We start from the raw sequence: 16,438 nt of genomic DNA on the forward strand, positions 1-16,438 counted from the left end.
GCCTGCCTCCTGAGACATATATTTTGAATGTGTACGCTATCCATACATGTTATCCGGGGATACGGTAACCTTTCTAACCTTTGTGCAATCACGTGCAATCCATACTGGGCCTAACACCGTCTGAGCCTGCCTCCTGATGTATAGACATATATTTTGAATGTGTACGCTATCCATACATGTTATCTGGGGATACGGTACCCTTTCTAACCTTTGTGCAATCACGTGCAATCCATACTGGGCCTAACACCGTCTGAGCCTGCCTCCTGATGTATAGACATATATTTTGAATGTGTACGCTATCCATACATGTTATCTGGGGATACGGTACCCTTTCTAACCTTTGTGCAATCACGTGCAATCCATACTGGGCCTAACACCGTCTGAGCCTGCCTCCTGATGTATAGACATATATTTTGAATGTGTACGCTATCCATACATGTTATCTGGGGATACGGTACCCTTTCTCACCTTTGTGCAATCACGTGTAATCCATACTGGACGTGAGAACGGCTGACGAGCTGTTAAGCAAGCTACAGCACCTGTGGTTTGCACACGTAAGTTTTTCATTTTTTCAGGAATGACGGTTAGGCCTAATTCCGGAACTGCGGTTGACCTGCACTTACTGGGAAATCATTGTTCGCGGGTAATAATTGTAATCAGTGATCCCCATCACTAACGTTGTTCAGCGGGTTATCTGCACCTGTAAGCGACAAACGCTGGCCTTTTCAGTGTAGCGCACATGCAGCCACGGACATGTAAGGGCATGACACACCAGTTATTGGCCAATCTCATGTGCCAGAGCCTCACGTGTCCCTCTAGTAAGCCGGACTCAGACCGCGGGGCATGACGGAGTCTCGTTCGTTAACGGAATTAAGCTTGCAATGTGTGCATCTGTTCTGTAGCTGGCATGGTTGAGGTTTCCCAGGTGGAGTCGAATTTAACCGTAGGCTCCACTCCTGGTGGTGCCCTTCTGGACATTCCTTTAAGGTTCAGCTTTGCAACCATACTGCCCACGTAAAACAAACACTTTGCCTTCATGAACGCTGTTTGGAGGGTCATGACTCGTGGGAATAACGCCGCCCAATCAGTTAACCTGCTAGAGAGATCGTTCGTTGCTCCCAAGCATGACATCACACTCCCTAGGAAGAAGGTAATGCCACTGTGGCGACCGTACTCCTGGGGGCGACACAAGTGCACTGATGCCCAGCCACTGCTCGATGAATCTGCTGGTACATTGACCCAGACCACTACATTCCCCTCACACGCTACACGGCCTGAATCTGACCCTGATGAAACTCAGGTTACCCTTCCCATATACAGTTCCATCTTACACGGTGACAAAGAGGAAGCTGCAGATGAAAGTGCAGGTTCGGCCCACCCGCCATCAGACACACCACCGTACTATCAGGGGCCCTGTGCCAGTGCCGTCGCCAACGAGTGGGCCCCCCCTGCTTGCCCGGTTTTCTGCCGGATCCGTCTTGTTCTTGACAGACAAAACCGGATCCGTCTCATCCGGTTCATCCGTTTTTCTATCCGTTTTTCGACGGATTACGCCGGATCCGGTTTTTAAAATTGACCCTTGTGGCCTTCCGAACGGGATTGGCTACTGGAAAACTATATATAGCGTGTTCCTACAGCCCTTCTTTGACAGGTTGTAGAGAAGAAAGTGCAGGTTGGAGAGAAGAGCAAGTTACTGGCGAAGATCGATGTTGTCATTGGAAATATTACCACTAGAAGTTCTGTGACGGTTTCAGGGACAATTTTCCACTATACTTTATGTCACCTCAAGGCAGAGTACACTGGGATAACAGAGTGTGAAAGATTTGTGCCCTAACCAAACTTGTGTACCTTCTGGACCAACAGTATATACCTTTGCCAACCAAAGTTGGCTATCTTGTCATGGTCTTACTATTTTTAGCTTTAGGCCACAGGTGTGTACCTGGTTGTGTTTTATGCAAAGTATTTCACCTTTTAACAAAAGTTGTGTACATTGGTAGGAAATCACCAACAATAAACACAACTTTTTAGGTGAAATACTTTGCTTCAAACACAACCAGGAACACAACTGTGGCAAAAAGCTAAAATTTACCCACAGTTATATACCTGGTTTTGAATACCTTTTTACCTTTGAAATACCCTGTATTTAACCTTTTTTTTAAACATAGTTCGCCGCAGAAAGAAATGACAGACAACCATTGTGAAACGATAATTTAACTTTTATTTAAAATTTTTTTTTTTTTTTGTAAAATGTTTTTAAAGTGCAAAAAACTTTTTTAATAAAGGTTTTAAACCCAATGGGCATTTTTATTACAAAAAACACACATTACAAATCTGTGTACTGTGGGGTGGAAATACTGCTGGAGGGGCTGCGGGACACTTCGACACTGGGTGTGTGGAGAGAGGACTGGGATCATGGTGGGGAAGGAACAGTTAGAGGTGAAGGTGTGGAAAAAGCTACAGAATGGGTGGAGATGTGGGAGGCAGAAGAGGTGGTGGGCGGTGGAGTGGAGGGTTGGGCAGGGACTGTAGGAGCAGATGATGTTGATGGAAAGTTGTATGGGGAAGGAGTTTGGTACGGGGAAGGAGTTTGGTACGGGGCAGGTTGCTGGAAGTGGGGAGATGTCTGGTACTGGGGAGGTTGCTGGTACTGATGAGGTTGCTGGTATGTAATAGGAGGGGGAGGATGGAAAGTGGCTGGAGGGGGTGCAGATGTAATAGGAGGGGGAGGATGGAAAGTGGCTGGAGGGGGTGCAGGTGGAGGAACTACAGTGGTGGGAGGTGGAGGTTGGGAGGTAACCTGCTGTAGAGCACCTTGGCACGAATGCATTACATGCATCTGCTGGGTAGGAGATAGTGTTGCCATGCGCTCCACAACAGACCTGAAAAAGGTGTGGTTTGGCGAAGATCTTGCTTCTGAATGCATGGTTTGCAGAAGTGTCTTCACCTCCAGAATGCTGGAGTTGATCTGCTGAAAGCCTGCGGAGATTTGCTCTGACAAGACTTTTAGACAGTTCTGGAAAGATGCATTCAGATGCAAGAACTCTTGCGCATAACTCTTTTCCTGACCCCTCTGCCGCTGCCGCCCAGTACCCGCAGGTGTACTAGAGGTGGCAGGGGCAGAAGGGTGGGGTAAAGGGAAAGCGATCTCCTCACCAGCAGCTTCATGTAATGTAGGCGGCCACGATGCTCCTGTGCTGGTGGATGGGACAGATGGGTCGAATGTGTGGGAAGGCTGGGAAGGTGCAGATGTACCGGGGCGGTCGAAGTGTCCCTCGGTGCCGGTCTCCTCAGGGATCGCCTCAGAAGGGTCCAATCGTGCAGGCTCCCGAGTGCTGCTCACCGTGCTGTGGAATAAAGAGAAAAAAAAAACAATTAAAATACTGACATGGTATGGCCCTGGCTGAAAAAAAAAAGTTACATCTAACATTTTTTTCACATGTGGTGTGTAATATTTACCTTCTGGTGAGCATTGTTTCCCGGAGGAACGACAGGGCTTGTGCGTACTTGTACTTGCTCCTGCGTCCTCCAGATCCACTCGGGGCCCGCATCTCTTTATTGAACTCCTTCTTGAAACGATCCCTCACAGACCGCCACCGATTCACAATTCTGTTCCCTGAAACGAGAAAGGAGTGGTTAGTATACAACATCAGTGTTTCACAAACTCCAGTCCTCATGGTCCCCAGGGGTCATGTTTTCAGGATTTCCATAGTAAATAGAAATCCTGAACACATGATCCGTGGGGCCACGAGGACTGGAGTTCGGGAAACACTGGTTTACATCAAGCAACCGGTACTGTATATACTTACGCTCTTTAATCTGGGCCCGAACATCGAGGTCCTCCCAGCGGCCCACAAGGAGCGAACAGATTTCCTCCCAGAGTCGTCGGGTAACGATCAGGTCAGCGTGGCGGCGGTCAGCCATATTCCAGAGCGGCTCCCTTTCTCTGACGAGATCGATGAGGCGGTCCACATCAATCCCTCCATCCTCACCGTCAGAGTCGGGAGCACGCTGTGAAGGCTGTTAAAGAAAAAGACAAAAATAACATAATTAGCCTCCACAAAAGAAATGAAATAAAAAGTGCAAAAAAACAAAGCAAAAATATTTATACTTACACGCTGGTGACCGCCGCGTTGCTGTCGCCGATGACCCTGGGAGGCACTGCGAGGACCTCTTGGCCGAGCACCAGATTGGGAAGACTAGAGAAGAAAACAAAAAATGTTATGTCTTTGGATGTAGGCATTTGTTTGCTGTGTGTGGTCTGCAGAACATTGTTTTCTATGTGTTGTGTGTAGTGTGATGTTGTGTTTCTGCGTTTGATGCAAAAAACTTACCAATTGTGAGCCCACTCCAGGTGTCTGTCCACCCCTTCCTTCTTCTTCTGGGAGCTCCTCTTCATCTTGTGATTCCTGTTTTGAAATAAAAGGCAATGAATAGACATATATTACAGACAATCGTGTAACAAACGTCAGACAATCATGTAACAATCGTCAGACAATCGTGTAACAATTGTCAGATAATCATGTAACAATCGTGTGACAATCGTCAATCGTGTCACAATCGTCAGACAATCGTGTCACAATTGTCATGCAATCATGTCGCAATCATCAGACAATCGTGTAATAATCATGTAACAATCGTCAGACAATCGTGTAACAATCGTCAGACAATCATGTAACAATTGTCAGACAATTGTGTGACAATTGTCAGACAATCGTGTAACAATCGTCAGACAATCATGAGACAATAGTGCGACAATTGTCAGACAATCGTGTGACAATTGTCAGACAATCGTGTGACAATCTTCAAACAATCGTGTAACAATCGTGTGACAATCGTCAGACAATCATGTAACAATCGATGGACAATCGTGTAACAATCGTCAGACAATCGTGTAACAATCGTCAGAAAATCGTCAGACAATCGTGTAACAATCATTCATGAATACTCATCTTAATAGAACATACCTGCAATAAGAGGTCTAATCAATAAAACTAATCCTAGCCATATATATATATAATTCACTTATACTATCAGAGCATAAACTAGAGCAAAGTGGGTAATCCAAACTTTTCAAATCATGTAACAATCATCAGACCATCGTCAGACAATCATGTGACAATCGTGTAACAATCATCAGACAATCGTTGGACAATCATTTGACAATCTTGTAACAATCATCAGACAATCATGTGACAATCGTGTGTTAACCGTGTGATGTTGTGAATTCTCTTGCTCGGAGTTCTGAGCCGAAGCTCCCTCTGCTCCCTCTGGTGGTTGCTGAGAGTAGTGGAGCTGACCAGGTGGATGGAAGTTCCCCACCTGATGAAGATAATTGGAAACCTGGGATCACTGGCTGGGAGCATATAGTTGAGCTGGCTGCTCTTGGAGTTAGCTGGTGATTTCCTCAGTGTGCATTTGGCGCTCTTTTGTCCCCTGCCTGATCTGCATGGTTCAGCTAAGTATTCTTTTGCTAATCCTTTGCATCTAATCTGGTTGTGTTTTGTTTTTGCTTTCTGTTTTGCTGCTAGGGTTCAGCGTGCCACCTGCTGGGGGCAGCGCTGGGCCCTGCTTCATATGTGGCAGCTTGTTCAGTCCCCTGTTATGTTCGTATCTTTTTGCTTGCTGCCAGCTTATACCAGCGTGCTGATCTAGCGGGGGTGAGATCGTGTGATCTCAGGTTTTTGTATATCAGTAGTGTTGGACTTTTTCATGGTTTTTGTGCGTGATTGCAGACAGTATCTTTTGTATCCTGTTCTGTCTAGACAGCTTGGGCCCCACCGTTTGCTCAGTCTGTTCTCTGCCTGTTTTAGTGTCTCATCTTGTCTCACCAACAATATATGTTTGGGGGCTGTCTATTCCTTTGGGGATCTGCTCTGGGGCAGTTTAGATTTCATATTTCATCTGTCTTTAGGCTTAGTTAGTCCTCCGGCTGTGACGAGGCTTCTAGGGCATCGTAGGAATGCTCCACGGCTACTGCTAGTTGGGCGGATAGGATCAGGGGTCTGCAATCTGCTTAGTTACCAACCTCTCTGGTCTTCTGGTGGCCTAGGCTGTTCATGTAATCCTCCTAGGTGACCCACTCATAACAGTGTGATAATCGTAGGACAATAGTGTGACAATCATGTAACAATCATCAGAAAATCATTAGACAATCTTGGGACAATCATGTAACAATCGTCAGACAATCGTGTAACAATCATGTGACAATCTTCAGAAAATCGTGAAACAATCGTCAGACAATTGTGTGACGATCGTGTGAAAATCGTCAGACAATCATGTGACAATTGTGTGACAGTCCTGTGACAATCGTCAGACAATCGTGTAACAATCGTCAGACAATCGTGTAACAATTGTCAGACAATCGTCAGACAATCGTATAACAATCGGGGACAATCGTGGGACATTCGTGCAACAATCGTGTGACAATCTTGTGACAATCTTGTGACAATCATCAGGCAATCGTGTGAAAATCATCAGCCAATTGTGTAACAATCTTCAGACAATCATGTAACAATCGTGTGACAATCGTCAGACAATCATGTAACAATCGTCAGACAATCGTCAGTCAATCATTAGGCAATCTTCAGACATTCGTGTAACAATCATCATACAATCGTGTGATAATCGTCAACCAATTGCGTAACAATCTTCAGACAACTGTGTAACAATCGTGTGACAATCAGACAAGGTGTAACAATCATCAGACAATCATCAGACAATCGTGTGACAATCAAACAATCATGTAATAATTGTTAGACAATCGTCAGACAATCGTGTAACAATCGTCAGACAATCTTGCAACAATCCTCAGACAATCATGTAACAATCGTCAGACAATCATGTGACAATCGTCAGACAATCATCTAATAATCGTCAGACATTCGTGTAACAATCGTCGGACTATCGTCTGACAATTATGTGACAATCGTCAGACAATCGTGTAACAGTCATCAGAGAATCGTGTAACAATCGTCTGACCATCATCAGACAAGGTGTAACAATCATCAGACAATCGTGTAACAATAGTCAGACAATCGTGTAACAATCGTCAGAAAATAGTGTAATAATCGTCAGACAATCGTCAGACAATCGTGTAACAATCGTCAGACAATCGTGTAACAATCGTGTAACAATCGTCAGACTATCGTGTAACAATCGTCAGACAATCGTGCGACAATTGACAGATAATCATGTAACAATCGTGTGACAATCGTCAATCGTGTCACAATCGACAGACAATCGTGTCACAATCGTCAGGCAATCATGTCACAATCATCAGACAATCGTGTAACAATCATGTAACAATCGTCAGGCAATCGTGTAACAATCGTCAGACAATCATGTAACAATTTTCAGACAATCGTGTGACAATCGTCAATCGTGTAGCAATCGTCAGACAATCGTGTAACAATCAGACAATCATGTGACAATTGTCAGACAATGGTGTGACAATCATCAGACAATCATTAGACAATCGTGTGACAATTGTCAGACAATCGTGTAACAATCGTCAGACAATCATGTAACAATCGACAGACAATCGTGTAACAATCATCAGACAATCGTGTAACAATCGTCAGACAATCGTGTAACAATTGTCAGACAATCGTCAGACAATCGTATAACAATCGGGGACAATCGTGGGACAATCGTCAGACAATCGTGTGACAATCATCAGGCAATCGTGTGAAAATCATCAGCCAATTGTGTAACAATCTTCAGACAATCATGTAACAATCGTGTGACAATCGTCAGACAATCATGTAACAATCGTCAGACAATCTTCAGACAATCGTGTAACAATCGTCAGTCAATCATTAGGCAATCTTCAGACATTCGTGTAACAATCATCATACAATCGTGTGATAATCGTCAGCCAATCGCGTAACAATCTTCAGACAACTGTGTAACAATCGTGTGACAATCATCAGACAAGGTGTAACAATCATCAGACAATCATCAGACAATCGTGTGACAATCATCAGACAATCATGTAATAATTGTCAGACAATCGTCAGACAATCGTGTAACAATCGTCAGTAGTGTTGAGCATTCCGATACCGCAAGTATCGGGTATCGGCCGATACTTGCTGTATCGGAATTCCGATACCGACTTCCGATATTTTTTCAATATCGGAATTCGGCATCGGAATCGGAAGTTCAGTTGATTGACGGCCTGACGTCATCATGATGCGCGGTGTGTGCGCATCATGATGCGCCGTCATTTCGGGCCTTCCGGGGGTCTCTGCCGGCCTGCCGGGGGGCTGTGCCGGCCTGCCGGGGGGCTGTGTGGACTGCCCGGGGTCTGTACCGGCCTGCCGGGGGGCTGTGCCGGCCTGCCGGTGGTCTGTGCACCCTGTGGGGGTCTGTACCGGCCTGCCGGGGGGCTGTGCCGGCCTGCCGGGGGGCTGTGCTGATGTCCGGGGGTCTGTGCAAGCATCGTCCGATGGGACTACAAGTCCCATCGGGCGATGCCTGCTACCATGACAGTGATTGACACATTAGCCAATGATGGGACAGTAGTAGTCCCATCATCCGGCTAATGTGTTAAATGTTAAAAAAAAAAAAAAAAAAAAAAAAATACTACATGCATGCTACATACATACTACATGCATGCTACATATATACTACATACATACTACATACATGCTACATACATACTGCATGCTACATACATACTACATACATACTACATACATACTACATATATACTACATACATACTACATACATGCTACATACATACTGCATGCTACATACATACTACATACATACTACATGCATACTACATATATACTACATACATACTACATACATGCTGCATGCTACATATATACTACATGCTACATACATACTACATGCATGCTACATACATACTACATATATACTACATGCATGCTACATACATACTACATACTACATATATACTACATACATACTACATATATACTACATACATACTGCATGCTACATACATGCTACATACATACTACATACATACTACATACATACTACATGCATGCTACATGCATGCTACATACATACTACATGCATGCTACATACATACCACATACATACTACATGCTACATACATACCACATATATACTACATACATACAATACATTCATACAATACATACATAGACATACAGTACATATAACATAGAGTAACATACTTACCAATACTTGTCACATTGTTCCCCGAAGCCATTGTCTATTCCGGGATAAATATTAACATAACAAACCACAAAAATACTCACCCACGATCCGAAGCAGTCCACGAGTGTGTCCCACGACGATCTTGGGTAGAGAACTGCAGCATCAGATGATGCTGCCGTTCTCTACGGGCTGTAGGAATCCAATGACGGAAGGTAGGTATCCTTCCGCACTGTATTCCTCCGCCACTTAAAAAAAAAAAGTCCCTAGTCTCACTTTATGCCATTGCTGTGTGGGAATTTCCCACACAGCAATGGCATAAAGTGAGACTAGGGACTTTTTTTTTTTTAAGTGGCGGAGGAATACAGTGCGGAAGGATACCTACCTTCCGTCATTGGATTCCTGCAGCCCGTAGAGAACGGCAGCATCATCTGATGCTGCAGTTCTCTACCCAAGATCGTCGTGGGACACACTCGTGGACTGCTTCGGATCGTGGGTGAGTATTTTTGTGGTTTGTTATGTTAATATTTATCCCGGAATAGACAATGGCTTCGGGGAACAATGTGACAAGTATTGGTAAGTATGTTACTCTATGTTATATGTACTGTATGTCTATGTATGTATTGTATGAATGTATTGTATGTATGTAGTATATATGTGGTATGTATGTAGCATGTAGTATGTATGTGGTATGTATGTAGCATGCATGTAGTATGTATGTAGCATGCATGTAGTATGTATGTAGTATGTATGTAGTATATATGTAGTATGTAGTATGAATGTAGTATATATGTAGTATGTATGTAGCATGTAGTATGTAGCATGCATGTAGTATATATGTAGTATGTATGTAGTATGTATGTAGCATGCATGTAGTATATATGTAGTATGTAGCATGTAGTATGTATGTAGCATGCATGTAGTATGTAGCATGTAGTATGTATGTAGCATGCATGTAGTATGTATGTAGTATATATGTGGTATGTATGTAGCATGCAGTATGTATGTAGCATGCATGTAGTATATATGTAGTATGTATGTTGCATGTAGTATTTATGTAGTATGAATGTAGCATGTATGTAGTATGTAGTATGAATGTAGCATGTATGTAGTATGCATGTTGTATGTATGTAGCATGTAATTTTTTTTTTTTTTTTTACATTTAACACATTAGCCGGATGATGGGACTACTACTGTCCCATCATTGGCTAATGTGTCAATCACTGTCATGGTAGTAGGCATCGCCCGATGGGACTTGTAGTCCCATCGGACGATGCCTGCACAGACCCCCGGAGCCTGCACAGACCACCGGCAGGCCGGCACAGCCCCCCGGCAGGCCGGCACAGCCCCCCGGAGCCGGCACAGCCCCCCGGCAGGCCGGCACAGCCCCCCGGCAGGCCGGCACAGCCCCCCGGAGCCTGCACAGCCCCCCGGCAGGCCGGCACAGCCCCCCGGCAGGCCGGCACAGCCCCCCGGAGCCTGCACAGACCACCGGCAGGCCGGCACAGACCACCGGAGCCTGCACAGACCCCCTGGCAGGCCGGCACAGCCCCCCGAAAGGCCCGTACAGACCCCAGAGAGGCTGTACAAGGGCAGGAAAGGGTTTTTCTTATTCCGATACCGGAAGTCCCATAGACTTGAATGGGACTTCCGGTATCGGAATCGGCGATACCGATACTTTTTTTAAAGATCGGCCGATACCATCCGATACGATACTTTGAAGTATCGGACGGTATCGCTCAACTCTAATCGTCAGACAATCTTGCAACAATCCTCAGACAATCATGTAACAATCGTCAGACTATCGTGTAACAATCGTCAGACAATCATGTGACAATCGTCAGACAATCATCTAATAATCGTCAGACAATCGTGTAACAATCGTCGGACTATCGTCTGACAATCATGTGACAATCGTCAGACAATCGTGTAACAGTCATCAGAGAATCGTGTAACAATCGTCTGACCATCATCAGACAAGGTGTAACAATCATCAGACAATCGTGTAACAATAGTCAGACAATCGTGTAACAATCGTCAGAAAATAGTGTAACAATCGTCAGACAATCGTGTAACAATCGTGTAACAATCGTCAGACAATCGTGCGACAATTGTCAGATAATCATGTAACAATCGTGTGACAATCGTCAATCGTGTCACAATCGTCAGACAATCGTGTCACAATCGTCAGGCAATCATGTCACAATCATCAGACAATCGTGTAACAATCATGTAACAATCGTCAGGCAATCGTGTAACAATCGTCAGACAATCATGTAACAATTTTCAGACAATCGTGTGACAATCGTCAATCGTGTAGCAATCGTCAGACAATCGTGTAACAATCAGACAATCATGTGACAATTGTCAGACAATGGTGTGACAATCATCAGACAATCATTAGCCAATCGTGTGACAATCGTCAGACAATCGTGTAACAATCGTCAGACAATCGTGTAACAATCGTCAGAAAATCGTCAGACAATCGTGTAACAATCGTCAGACAATCGTGTAACATTCGTCAGACTATCGTGTAACAATCGTCAGACAATCGTGTAACAATCGTCAGACAATCGTGAAACAATCATTCATGAATACTCATCTTAATAGAACATACCTGCAATAAGAGGTCTAATCAATAAAACTAATCCTAGCCAGATATATATATATATATATATATATATATGTATATATATATATATATATATATATATATAATTCACTTATACTATCAGGGCATAAACTAGAGCAGAGTGGGTAATCCAAACTTTTCAAATTGTGTAACTATCATCAGACCATCGTCAGACAATCGTGTGACAATCGTGTAACAATCGTCAGACAATCGTTGGACAATCGTGTGACAATCGTGTAACAATCATCAGACAATCATGTGACAATCGTCTGTTAACCGTGTGATGTTGTGAAATCTCTTACTCGGAGTTCTGAGCCGAAGCTCCCTCTGCTCCCTCTGGTGGCTGCTGAGAGTAGTGGAGCTGACCAGGTGGATGGAAGTTCCCCACCTGATGAAGGTAATTGGAAACCTGGGATTACTGGCTGGGAGCATATAATTGAGCTGGCTGCTCTTGGAGTTTGTTGGTGATGGTTGTGTTTTGTTTTTGCTTTCTGTTTTGCTGCTATGGTTCAGTGTGCTCCCTGCTGGGGGCAGCGCTGGGCCCTGCTTCATATGTGGCAGCTTGTTCAGTCCCCTGTTTTGTTCGTATCTTTTTGCGTGCTGCCAGTTTATACCAGAGTGCTGATCTAGCGGGGGTAAGATTGTGTGATCTCAGGTTTTTGTATATCAGTAGTGTTGGACTTTTTCAGGATTTTTGTGCGTGATTGCAGACAGTATCTTTTGTATCCTGTCCTGTCTAGACAGCTTGGGCCCCACCTTTTGCTCATTCTGTTCTCTGCCTGTTTTTGTGTCTCATCTTGTCTCATCAACAATATATGTTTGGGGGCTGTCTATTCCTTTGGGGATCTGCTCTGGGGCAGTTTAGATTTCATATTTCATCTTTCTTTCTTTAGGCTTAGTCAGTCCTCCGGCTGTGACGAGGCGTCTAGGGCATCGTAGGAACGCTCCACGGCTACTGCTAGTTGTGCGGATAAGATCAGGGGTCTGCAATCTGCTTAGTTACCAACCTCTCTGGTCTTCTGGTGGCCTAGCCTGTTCCTGCCATCCTCCTCGGAGACCCATTCATAACAGTGTGATAATCGTAGGACAATAGTGTGACAATCATATAACAATCGTCAGACAATCGTCAGACAATCGTGTAAAAATCGCCAGACAATTGTGGGACAATCGTCAGACAATCATGTGACAATTGTGTGACAATTGTGTGACAATCCTGTGACAATCGCCAGACAATCTTGTAACAATTATCAGACAATCGTGTAATAATCGTCAGACAATCGTGCAACAATAGTCAGAAGATCGTCAGACAATCGTGCAACAATCATCAGACAATTGTGGGACAATCGTGTGACAATCGTGTGACAATCGCCAGACAATCGTCAAACAATTGTCAGCCAAGCATCAGACAATCATGTAACAATCGTCAGATAATCAATAGACAATCGTGGGACAATCGTGTGACAATCGTGCAACAATTGTGAGACAGTAATGTGACAATCGTGTGACAATCGTCAGACAATCGTAAGACAATCATGTAACAATTGTCAGATGATCGTGACAATCGTGTGACAATCGTGTAACAATCGTGTGACAATCGTCAGACAATCATGTGACAATCGTCAGACAATCGTGTAACAATTGTCAGACAATCGTGTAACAATCATCGGACTATCGCCTGACAATCATGTGACAATCGTGTGACAATCGTCAGGCAATCATCGGACTATCGTCTGACAATCATGTGACAATCGTGTGACAATCGTCAGAAAATCATGTAACAATTGTCAGACAATCATGTAACAATTGTCAGACAATCATGTAACAATCGTCAGAAAATCATCAGACAATCATGTAACAATCGTCAGACAATCATGGGACAATTGTCAATCATGTGACAATCATGCGACAATCGTGTGACAATCATTAGATAATTGTGTGACAATTGTCAGACAATTGTGTAACAATCCTCAGACAATCGTGTAACAATCGACAGACAATCGTGTAACAATCGTCAGACAATCATGTGAAAATCGTCAGACAATCGTGTAACAATCATGTAACAATTGTCAGACAATCGTATGACAATCATCAGACAATCATGTAACAATCGTCAGACAATCGTGCAACAATCGTCACAATCATGTAACAATCGTCAGACAATCATGTAACAGTCCTCCGTCACTCGTGGGACAATCGTGTGACAATCGTCAGACTATCGTCTAACAATTATCAGACTATTGTGCAACAATCTTTAGACAATCGTCAGACAAACATGTAACAATTGTCAGGCAATCGTGTGACAATTGTCAGACAATCGTGTGACAATCGTCAGAAAATCGTGTAACAATCGTCAGACAATCGTGTGATAATCGTCAGACAATCGTGTGACAATCGTCAGACAATCGTGTGACAATCGTGTGACAGTCGTGTAACAACCGTCAGACATAGGTGTCACAATCTTCTGACAATCGTGTAACAATCGTCAGACAATCTTCAGACAATCATGTAACAATCGTCAGACAATCTTGTGACAATCGTGAGACAATCGTGAAAATCGTGTGACAATTGTGTGACAATCACATCAGTTCAGTGGTGGTACACAGCACCTCATAACAAAATAGAGTCAACCTTACCCATAGATGAAGCGCACGTCCTATCCAAGGACTCCCTCACGGAAAAGTGTCCAATAACAATAAGCAAAAGAGACAGCGCCTCACAAGTCTGTGAAAAAGAAATCACATGTTATTCTGCCTTCTGTGGCGATGTTTCGATACCAATGATCTTTATCAAGCACAGTATGAATGGTCTCAACCCTTCTTACATAGTATATAGACCACCCCTTAATTATCAAGCACCAATCAAATACATAGATCAAATACAAACAATTATAATACAAAAAATCCCAGACACATAATAAACCCCTCTACTAGGCCATGGGTGGGAGGAGCACCTTACTAGCACCAGAAACTTCCTTTCTGATCGTTCATCTATACAAAATATAAGGCTATAAATCCATCTAATCTCCGCCATCCATTACCAATAGAAACCAACATTCCGCCAATCCAGGGCTGGCATTTGTGTTGTCATAGTGAAGATTGTTCCTCGGCATCACATAGACACCCCCCCACTGTTCTAGAGCCAATCAAATCGAACCTCATACTGAGCATGCTCTGACGTCTCCATTTCATTGGTCAAACAGAAAGGTCCTTTATCCCAATAATGCGCACACTCTGGCGTCCTCATGTCATTGATCAAATAGACATGTCCTTCATCGCAGCAATATGCATGCTCCAGCAGCCCCATCTGATTGGACTCGAGCGCTCAGTCCATGTAATTAGTACGCCCCGGCGTCCATATACAACTGGTTACTAAGACACTTCAGAGAAACAAAGAAACAAAACTGCATATTTGTTAAGCAAATCACAATATAATGTCACATACAAAGGTAAAAAAATATATATATGGCATAAAAAGATCATCAATAAACATGCTATATGCTAAATATACGGTAATATCACAAAAGCAGACAGATTACTTTATACAAAGCCATCAGAATTCACTACAATGTAACCCTATGTATGCCAAATACCTAATAAAATTCATTAATATTCATCTTAATAGAATATACCAGCAATAAGAGATCTAATCAATAAAACTAATCCTAGCCAGGTATATATAATTCACTCACGCCATGTACACACGTTGCAGATTCTGCTGCGGATGTTTCCTCGCGGATTTGGAAAAATCCGCAGCGTTTTACCTGCGGATTAGCCTGCGGTTTGACTCCTGGACAATGGAGTAGGTGTAAAACCGCTGCGGATTCTGCACAAATAATTGACATGCTGCGGATTTAAAACTGCAGTAAATCCGCGCGGAAAAATCCGCAGCGTGTGCACTGCGTTTTTCATTTTCCATTGACTACAGTGGTACAGTACATCGCAGCAGAAACTGCTGCAGATCCGCAGGGCCAAAAACGATGCGGATCCGCAGCAGAATCCGCAACATGTGCACAGAGCCTTATACTATCAGAGCATAAACTAGAGCAGAGTGGGTAATCCAAACTTTTCAAATCGTCAGACTATCATGTAACAATCATGTGACAATGGTGTGACAATCACCAGACAATCATGTGACAATCGTCAGTCAATCATGTAACAATCATGTGACAATCATCAGACAAAAATGTAACAATCGTGTGACAATCGTCAGAAAATTTTGTAAAAATCATGTAACAATCATCATACAATCGTGTAACAATCGTCAGACAATCGTGTGAATCGTCAGACAATCGTGTGATAATCGTCAAACGATAGTAAGGGTACCGTTACACTAAGCGACGCACCAGCAATCCCAACAACGATACAACCTGGTAAGGATCGCTGGGGCGTCGCTAAGAGGTCGCTAGTAAAACAGTCAAATTTACCCAACGACGCAGCAACGATCTCGGCAGGATCGCTGGTGCGTCACTTAGTGTCACACAGCAGCGATTCTGACGACTCCCGCCTGCGTCCATGATTTCTGAGTCACTAACGAGGTCGCTCGTCGGTTTCAAACACAGCGATGCATGCTGGCTAGTGGGACACCAGCGATCAAAAAATGGCCCAGGACATTCTAGTACAATCAGCGACATTGCAGCGGGGGGCCTGGTTGC

The sequence above is a fragment of the Dendrobates tinctorius genome, unplaced genomic scaffold (assembly GCF_039654945.1).
Source record: "Dendrobates tinctorius isolate UK_male_01 unplaced genomic scaffold, ASM3965494v1 ptg000093l, whole genome shotgun sequence".
Lineage (NCBI taxonomy): Eukaryota > Metazoa > Chordata > Amphibia > Anura > Dendrobatidae > Dendrobates > Dendrobates tinctorius.